The sequence below is a fragment of the Triticum aestivum genome, chromosome 1A (assembly GCF_018294505.1).
Source record: "Triticum aestivum cultivar Chinese Spring chromosome 1A, IWGSC CS RefSeq v2.1, whole genome shotgun sequence".
In the NCBI taxonomy this organism is placed as follows: domain Eukaryota; kingdom Viridiplantae; phylum Streptophyta; class Magnoliopsida; order Poales; family Poaceae; genus Triticum; species Triticum aestivum.
The window spans coordinates 131,962,988-131,973,872 of record NC_057794.1 but is presented as its reverse complement, the minus strand read 5'-3'; positions in this window follow the sequence as shown (position 1 = coordinate 131,973,872).

Below are 10,885 nucleotides of genomic sequence, written 5' to 3'. Positions count from 1 at the left end.
AAACCTATGGCCCCCGGGTCTACTTTAAATCATATAAGTTTCCGATCTACAATTCTAGTTTACTATTTATTTTACAATCTTTACTTTTCAATCTATACAATAAAAATACCAAAAATATTTATCTTATTACCTCTATCAGATCTCACTTTCGTAAGTGACCGAGAAGGGATTGACAACCCCTTTATCGCATTGGTTGCGAGGTTCTTGTTTGTTTGTGCAGGTACTAGGTGAATTGCGTGTAGTCTCCTACTGGATTGATACCTTGGTTTCTCAAAAACTAAGGGAAATACTTGCACTACTTTGCTTCATCACCCTTTCCTCTTCAAGGGAAAACCAACGCATGCTCAAGAGGTAGCACATGTGGCCTCGTTGCCGTCTGTGGCAGATGGCAAAGGCCCCTTTGTCGTCGATGGCAGACGACAAAGTGCATGTATTGTTTATGTTTTTTTTCTTTTTTCTGTTATATCCCTGCATTTTCAGAAGATATATATAGTTTCAACCTCAAACATAGCCCAGGTATCAAACATCTAGCAGTCCATCAATGCAACATGACACATAGGGTATTAAAAGATCAAATACATACATAGTTTCATGGAGTTCATCCATATATACGTACATAGTTTCACATTGTGCATCAATACAAATGAAAACAAGAACTAAACACTAGCAGTCCATCAATGCTGCTTCCATGAATTGTATCAAACCTGCAAAAATGGGAGTAAGAAAGTTAGAATAATAAGAAGACTAGAAGAAGAAGAAGACTAGAAGAAGAAGAAGAAGACTAGAAGATGAAGAAGATGAAGAAGAAGACTACAAGAAGAAGAACAAGAAGAAGAAGAAGACTAGAAGAAGAAGAAGAAAAAGTATATGACATTTTGGAGGAAAATAAGCTAAGTATATGACATCTATGAGAGAACCAAGGTTATTATGCCATTTTTTAAATGAATAAGCTACTTATGTCATAAATGAACTAAATAAGTTAATTATGTCATTTTGGAGGATAATTAGCTAAGTATGTCTTTTTTGGGAAAAATAAGCTAAGTATGTGGCATAATAGGGCTAACAAGCATGTATGAAGCTAAGTATGCATTTGTTAAGCAAAACACTAGATAAAACTTACCCTCATCACAACAAATGGGATCAAGATGGCAACTAAGGTAACAATTGATCCAATGGCATAATGATACCAAACCTCATTATCAATGGCATATTTTCTAATCTTCTTAATCTTGAAGCGCATTGCATCCATCTTCAAGCGCATTTCATTCATCTTCATATTGTGATCATCGAAGACATTGGCAACATACAACTCTAATTTCATCTTCTCTTCTTCAATTCTTTTCACTTTTTCTTTCAAATACTTGTTTTCTTTTTCAACTAAATTTAACTTCTCGACAAGAGGGTCGGTTGCAATTTCCGGTTCACATACCTCCTAGATACAAATATCTCTATGTCAACTTGATGGCCATAGTTTTCATAAATGTGAAATGCAACAAATTGTTATAAGAGAGAATATACCACACCCAAATCATAAACCGGGCGAGGGCCGACAGGGACGGATATCAAGACCATGGCACTATGTACAACAAACAATCATACAAAGTAAGAAAATTATACAAGTTACTATATAAATCATACAATCATACAAGTAACTATATAAATCGAGTACAACATAAAAAAATTGAATACATAATAATAATTTTGATCGTTGGGTTCAATAAATGCTTCAGGATCAATAAATGCATCATCATCATCACTATCATGAATGAAGTGCTCATCGGGTTCAGCGGCATCAACATGTGGAAGGCCACCTTTACGTAATAGGTCAAGCATTGACAAATCATCCACAATAGTAACCCCTTCTTGTTCAGGCTCTTCTTGTTCCAGCTCAGGGGTGAAGTCAGCTTCACTGTCACTGTCTACTTCAATGTTCTGGGGTGAAGTGGAGCATTTCTTGAAGCGTTTTTTGGAAAGACATGTTTCTTGGAAGAATTTACCTTCATATGTGTCTGGGTGAATGTGAAGTTCATAATCCTCTTCATTGGGGGGAGTTGGTCTAACACGTGGCGGCACTTCATAACCATTCAGATTTGGATCAGTTTGGCAGGCCCACGGTAGATAGAAAACTTGGGGTCGCCTGTTGAGCCGTAATATAGACATCAAGAACATCTAAATGGGTGCTTTGTTTGATTTCGACTAGCCCTATATGTTCATGAGTCCTTCTAGTCCCTTCGGCTGGAACCAATAACATTTGAGGACTACAACATTCGGTGGGTTTTCACCATAGAATAGAAGTTCATAAATTGCTTCAACTCTCCCATAATACTCGATACCTCCATCACCGATAGCAGAGACATAACAGCGTGCCACACCACTTGCCTATCTGGCCTCCCCTGGCAAGCACAACATGGTGGATCGCTTCATGGGAGTCGTCCGCATCAAGCCGACGTCCCCATTTCTCCCCTCGCCCTTCCTATTGCTCACCCTCACCATGGCCGAGCTTTGCTGTCGTCGTTGCTTGTCGCGGGCGTAGCCACCTCCTCCACCTCACCCGAGGACTGTGTCAAGAAGCTCCGCCCCAATGCGCTCATCCTCCCCATTGAAGAACGCAAGTTGGGAGGCCCTGCTTCATCATCACCGCGGTTGTCTTCTACCTCGAGCAACCAAGATCGCTGTCGACGATTGGCTCCATCTAGATCGCCCATGCTCTTTGTTTCCTCTCTCCACATGGGCTTTTGCTTGCTCTAGCCACGCCAACCACTGAAGCTGAGAGCTTCTTACCACTGGCCATGTCACCGTCGTGGATATAGCCACTGTAGCTCCCACCAGAGCGCACCATCGTGCTCAGAATGCACTCATGAACACATAACAACCGTTAGCTCCCCCAGAGATTCACCATGGTATTGATTCCATCGATGCCCGAGCTCCGGCCGCCGCAGCCGAGCTCGCTGCCATCGTCCCCGGCCAACTCAGGCCTGGCCCCGACCACCACTCACATGGACGAGTCTCCACAACCCGTAGATGCCCTCGGGCATCCATTTGGACGCCGGAGGAGCGAACCCAAGTCCCCCGCCAAGTTTGCCGTCACGGGCGTCGAGCCGCCAACGTGTTCGACCCTTTTGACCAGGGGTTTGACCTCCCTTGGGTCTATGACAGGTGGGGCCAGCCCCTTACTAATCTTAGATTAGGTTTTTAGTTAGCACTAATTAACAGACACTAACATGCGGGTCCCACTAGTCAATTTGACCTGGACCGCCCCAGTTGAGCTCCTGACGTCACATTGATGTCATCCTGACACAATAAAGCAATTTCTAGATTTTGTTTAATTAGCGAAGAAATTTTAGAAAATGCTTTTAACGTCAAAAAAATCATATAAAATCAACCATAGCTCAAATGGAAATAATTTATATATGAACAATTATAAAAAAATATGAAGAAACTGTTTGTGGCATTTTCATGCATGTTTTAACAACTTAAAGCTGTTGTATATGACAATTTGAATAAATGGCATTTGAAACGTCTCTTATGGAGTTTGAATTTGAATTTTGTGTTCAAATCAATGTCATTTAAATTGTTGCTAGTTGCATTAGCCCAAATCACAACATGTTTCCATGTCATGATCATGCATCATATTATTGCATTTCCGTGAAATGAATGTTGTTCCCTTGTTTGCCACTGTTTGTTCCCTATCGGTAGACGTTGTTCCGACGTTGAGATCGATGTCATTGATGAAGACACAATGTTGTCTTCAAAAGTGCCAGGCAAGCAAACCCCCCTATGATCATTCCGATACAATCCCCCTCACTCGCTCCTGCTCTCTTTTATTGCATTAGGACAACAATGATTCAACTGTTACATGTTGCAGTAGTTGAACCCATTCCTCTGCATGACCTGTATTTGCCACAGTAAATAGTTAAAACCTTCTAGGATGAGTAGGAATTCGAGCCATGTTGTGACTACTCATCCATGTTTACTTGTTATGCTTGATATTGCTTAGAGTTGTGTCAGGTCTGATTCATCCGGGAATGAATCGTAATGTTGTGATCATGTTCTGATGTTGAGAGCTAAGTGTGGAACATGATTCGGTAAAGGTAGCGATGGGTGGCATGTTGGTGTACATGGTGGGTTGTCTCATTGAGACCGTCCTTAAGAGCTAAGTTATGTGCATGTTATTCAAGAACATCTACTACCACACATTGGGATACTTAATTGACCCTCTTGCTTATTTATCACCTCGATCTCTGTCCAGGAGTTGCAACTAGTTTTTGGTGTTTGGTAGGCAGGTGTTGTGACTTTAAGTGTAGGACCATCTGGTGAGGTCACTGGTGCGCGTCGGTGCTAAACAAACAATTTTTACTCATTTCCGTGACGGCCTTCGGAACCATCGCCAAGTGAGTGTGTGCGATAGGGGGTCCTTCCCACACGACCTAGAAACCGTCGGGGATATGGAACAGTGATCCAGAGGCCTTCCAAAATGTAATTGTGTGCGATGCATCACGCACTAAATTCTTTCGCACGTGTGGTATCGGTGATTAAGCGTTTCTAATGATGCAGTGAAACCATACGGTCTGTCGTAACGAACCATTTGGGAAACAATATCTAAGGCACACGGGCCAGCATATGATCTGTGGGTGATTTGTGCCCTACCGCACACGGGTTTTTTGCGTAACCCGTCTGCCATGCTAGACTCCATCGCACACGTTTTCCAACAATTACCGCCCGCGATAATGTCCTATCACAAATGGTTCAGGAGCCCCTTCGCACACATACAAGTGCTGCAGACCGTTTGTGATTTGTTAGGTATCGCCGACGGTTGTTGCAAGAGTGATGTGTGCTTTTCGTTTGGGATCCCACACGTTTCCTGAAAAAAATATGACTGGGATTGTATTTTGTATTGGGCACGGTTTACTCCCAGTTCTCATGTGCGATAACGCGATATCACAAACGGTTCAGGAGAACCTACGCACACGTAGTAGCGCTGCAAATCGTTTGTGATCTATTGAGTATCACCGACGGTTCCGCTATGATTGACGTATGCTTTCCGATGTGGGTCGCACACACTCATTTAGTTGAACCGTGTGCGGAGCAATTCCAGGTTAAAACAAAAATATCCCATTTTGAATCGGCACGCCAAAAGAAAATTCACCACAATATTCAATTGCACAAATAAAAAATATCCCATTTTGTATCGGCACGCAAAAAGCAAATTTGCCACAATATTCAATTGAACAAATAGTGTCCACAGGAAGAACATTCATCAGATTTCGCAACAAAGGCAATTGAACATATGGTAGCTAAATTCCAATGATTTGTCCACACATATATGCATTACATAATTAATCATAGTGTACGAAATAGGAAGACCTCATCTGATGGAAAACAATGGATGCATGCTTTATATGTTTACCGGCTAACTCTTATTCAATGTTTCAGGAGAAGGCATGCTGAAATCTTCATTATCACCAGTGGGATTGATGTAGTGATCCAAGAAGAAGTCGCTAATAAATCTCCGAACCATCAGCAATTCACCAGCCGGGAGTGGTTCAAGGGTCCTCGGTTTTAAGATCAGATGCAGTATTTTTAAGATCAGAATGTGCCATATGAGTGGAGTAGAAGATATTAATGAAGATAGACTTACTGGTACTAATTCGCGAGGATCGTCACAACTATCAGCATTTGCAGATGGAGATCATGTGTCTGCAAACATAGTATCCACAAAGGTTGGTTCCTGCTTCTTGCTGAGGACACTGAAATTTTTTGTACAAAATTAGTTATGTATTTGTCCTATTAGGAACAACCTAACCGGTGTTAGATGTATTATTTTTTCTTTGGACAAAATAGAAAGAGGTTTATTTAGAAGCTTGAACATTTGACTAGCATAAGGAAAGGTATTTGCAGACTGTTAGATAAATTTTCTGAAAATAACGGATTTCAGTGTGTTATCGGAGAAACGATCTTGTGCTGCAGTGGTAGTTCCCTCTTGATCAAGTTCCCTGGTTTAGTTTTCAGCAATGCGAGCACACTACAAATGATGATGAATTTTGACAACATCAATTATTGAACCAGACATGAATGCAAATTATTTTCAACATCATAGAATTCAATACCTATCCATGAATTGCTAAAGATGCGTCAGATCTTGTGCATTTGTTGACTCTTTGAGAGAATCGATGTAGTAAACTGTGTTCTTGTTTGGAAAAACGAATGCCAATATCCATTGATTGCTACATATTAAGAAAGCCATGAACTTACGAATGATGTCGAAATCTGAAAGACAATCAGTGTATGCGTGGTTGTTTACTTAACTTACCCTTCATGATATGGCCAGTGAAATGATTCTGCATGGGACGTATTTTCGAAGATACGGACGACCGTGTTAACGGCCCAATCCCGTCGGTCCTTTTCATGTAATGTTGTGCCATTTGCTAATGCAGGATCTATGAAACACACATTCTCACTTTGTCTTCTCTGTGCATTCAATCCCCTGAGAGGAATAAAATGCAGTTAGCTGTTTATCATTTACAGCCTTGTATGGAGAAGTTGATCAGAGTTTGTTAAGTACTTACAAAAGCACACATCTAACAAGAGTGGCATCGAGCATGTTGAAGTTGAAGAAGATATGCAAGTCCTCGAAACTCACAATGATGGAACCAACATCGTGTTAGAAATGATCTCTGTTGTAGTGGACTAGTAAATGGTGATGACCTTATGACATTTGATCCATGCAATATTCATGTAACTCGCGGCAATTGGAGCTGCACTCATCAAAGTATTAGCTAACAAGAAATGGCTGGCCATGGATGTAATTGCGTGCTTCAAGTACATATGCTTTTCTTTTAGCAAGCAACAATTCTACTTCTTCATCATCCATGGCATCAGAAATAATATTACTCCCGGATTCGAACAAGCTGTTGTTAATTTGGTTCTGGGCGATGAGTGCTTTAAGTAAGAGGAAATCATTCTCTTTCCTCTTCACTTTCTTGCTGTGCTTCCTCGTGGTCATGGGTGTAGCCTTTTTGGCCACTTCCTTCTTGGTACTTGAAGCATTTCTGGTAGAGCATCTGGTTGCCTGCACGGTAGACTACCGAGCAGACAGAGAAGCTTGGACGGACTTCTTAGAAGACTGTTTATCTATGCCGGACCACTGAGCTGGCGGTGCTACAGCGACAGACTACTGGGCTGTAGGAGCAAAGGCATCGGACTCCTGACCATGCATTGAAGCTATGTCAGGTTTCTGCGCAGGTGGTGCCAACTTGTCGATGTGCTGAGGAGGCCGTGCCAACGCGTTGGTTTGCTGAGCAGGAAGTGCTGACGCATTGGTATGCTGATCACGCGCGTGCGGACCGACGGACTGATGAGCAGTCGGTTCTGGACCTATAGACTACTTAGCGGGCAGTTCCGAAGCATTAGACTGCATAGCAGTCGGTTCCACCAGGTTGGTCTGCTGAGCATGTGCTGTAGCTGAGTCTCCCCCCGCTGCTTCAGCGGCCGACATCTGAACCGGTGGTGTGTCATCAGTAGTTGTAGGCCTTGCCACTGGCTGCTTTGGGGCGGAGGATGACATGGCTTGTATGCCACAAAGTCGGTCCGGCTGATCACAGGTTGATGCATCATCCCACGAGAGCTGCTCTGGCAAGGAGAGCGTCACCGGTTGAGGGGCGACAGTGGTTTCTCTTGGCGGGGCTTCAGGAATCTCATCGATGAACTCTATTTCCTTTCGTGGCCACTGGATGGGATGTAACAGTGTTTCTCCCAAGGTCCTTTGCTCATCAAAGTCTCCTAGGACATTCTTCAGGGCAAAATCATTGAATCCAGGCTTTACTTTAGTCATGTAGCACTTCACACAGCCCGGCTTCAATGGCGCATTGTCCAAGAAGAGGCCATCTTCCAAGAAGAGTGGGCAAACCCAGGCTATTGCACATTTTAATGTACCTTCATAATGTGTAAGAACGCCCTTCAGTCTATCTTTCGTTCCAGATAGATCAGATATAGCATCATCACGAGCAGCTGCAGTCTTAGTGTCGCTGGAGTCAGCTGATGCACATCTACTCTTGTGTAGTGTTGTCGCACAATAAGCAGCATCATCCATGCCCGCCTCCCCTCCCATCTGCTGGCTATCTGTCAGTGTTAGTCTTTTACATCATCATCATTGACTCCTCAACATCCTTTCAAACAGCCGGATAAATCTCCTTCTTCAACTTCTCAAACAATGCATTCTGCTTCATTTGACTCCTCGCTTTTTTCATGTTGAGCATCTCTTCTTTCTGAGTGTGAAAGCCCTCTTGTGCGGGACATTAACACCTATACCCCTTGCACGACCAGGGGGCTCTTTTGTGTCCAGAGCAATGGACAGAATGTCACATGGCCCCGAGTTCCTGTAGAACCTTCCAGGGATCTTGGAAGCCTCTACCATCACTTCATACAGTTTGGCGTCACGTGCGTTTTCAAAGTAATAAGTTCCGTCATCACGCCTCTTTGCACGTGCCCGCAAGTAGTCTATGGCGTGTTCTCCCTTGATTTCTCTAAAGGCTGGACTCCCACCCGCCGCTACTGCTTCTTTGTCCTCTTATTCCCATATGAGTTTCATGCTGTAGTATCCTGCCACACCCATATGGTGGGGGTGTATGTTCTTCTTCTAAGTTCTGATTGCTTGAAACTCTTCACAGCAAACTCTGGAGTTGCCCTGACCCTTTTGAATTCTGCCCAGTCTGCCTTTGTAATTTGGGGGTATGTGGGGATTGGGTCCTTGCCTTCATTCAAGTACGTCTTGTACATCACGTGCTTCTAGTTTCTCCAAGCATCCCTAGCCTTCTTCAGTGCAGCGTGTTCCACCTGCATTCTCCACTGCTCTGGAACATTGAAATGATCCATGATCTCCCGGACTATCCTTCACCGTGTTCCTATGTCAACCTTCCGAAACCCCGACAGATTAATGTTGAGCATTGCCCTGCCAACAAATCAACACACACTCCTGAACCTCGTGCGTGCTTTATCTGGTTTAGTTGGAGCCCGGGACTTTAAATCAATATCGGTTACTTCATATATACCTTTAGGCTGGTGTGTGGGATTCCTTCGAGCGTTCCTTCGTGTCCTGGACGGAAGGATAATTGCTGCAGCTCTATCCCGTTCAAGACTACTTGATCCCTCACAATCTACTTAAGACCTAGGGTTGTCCGAATCAGATGAAGATACATGGCCTGAATGAGTGATGTCGCTGCTACTTGGCATCTACAGAGAACACATGCGAAACTCGGGAAAGGAGGATAAGCATAAAACTAACAACTTGGTATCAAGCTATCTAAACATGCCATGAAATAATTTACAAAATGTACGGCTAATTAGTTAAGTTTGTGTGAGTCAGGCGCCTACGATCTATAAATAGGCAGTAACTTATTGGAACAAATATAGCTTATATGTAGTAAGGAAGGTAGATAATGAACATATATACGCTCTCCGTTATTTTATAGCCAATTTGGGAACATACGGAACGAAATTGGAAGAGGGATTGCGAGGAAATATGCCTCACCGCGATGGAGAGCAGTAACTAACATGCTTCTTAATGCAAACCCGGACGAACCACAGGAGAGGCGAGGGTGGCTGGCGAGCAAACGAAGACGGCGAGGCACGGGCCGCCACATGTTGGGAACGGCAGTGGAGGTAGGCTTGACGCCAAAGAGCGGGCACATGGCCGGGGTGAGGATGGCGGCGCCGGAGAGTGTTCTGCTGTGGATCTGGAGAGGGGAGCTGGCAAAGGATATTGGGTGGACTAGTTGAGTGAAACACGGGCAGATGGTGGGGGGTGTTGGCGGCCCAGGCGAAAATGGTGAAAAATATCCTCGGTCACCGCGCGCGCGGAAAGGCCTATGCAAACGGTTGCCTCTAAGCGCTCGTATGCACAAACAGAATAATTTCGTTTGAAATGAAGACGTACTAATTTTGAAATGAAGACGTGAGTTCATCATTTCTCATCTAAATTTTTCGCACATAGACCAATCACAATTGTACCACGGGTTTGATTTGCTGGCGCATTTCAGGTCTCATGTGCTATATGTAAGACATTTTTTTGAAATTTACCGTGCATGTTTGCATATAAATCAATTCCTAGCCGGACTGCATTTCGTGTCGAAAGGGATGAGGATTGTCGTTCGATCTGGGAGCATCCAACGGTGCAGACGTACGACCCATGGGGTTTGGGTTCTGGCCAATCAGAACACACGACTCAGATCGCACATGCAGCGAGGGGGGCATCGGCCACGGTTTGGTAGGCACACGGCTTTGGTGTGTGAACCATGTGCTATTTGAAAACATTTTTTTGGGAGGGGCTATTTGAAAACTTGTGCATGTGTTGTCGAAAGGGATGAGGATCGCTGTTCAATCAAGGAGAATCCAACGGTGCAGACGTACGATCCGTGGGGTTTGGGTTCTGGCCAATCAGAACGCACGACTAAGATCGCGCGCGTGGCAGAGGGGTGGGGGTGCATCGGCCACGGTTTGGTGGACACACGACTTTCGTGAGTGAACCGTGTGCTCTTTGAAAACATGTACATTACCTAACATCATATTTTCGTTCGAACGAAAACATGAGTTCATCGTTTCAACTCCAATTTTTTTCCACGGTAAGAAATCATGAGTATAGTGGAGAGTGTCTTATACTAGTATCATGAATATACAGTACATATGATACTACCTTTAATTAATTATAGAGCATACTATAATACATAGAGTATAGTATATCATATATATATATATATCATATTTATTGCCATGCATGACACAAATTAGCATCGCATTTAACATGATACGGTATCTAGCAACTATATGTTACTCTAACCCTCTTTATATATATTTAATTATTTATGTATACTTGCCGCCTGCCCCTATGAAG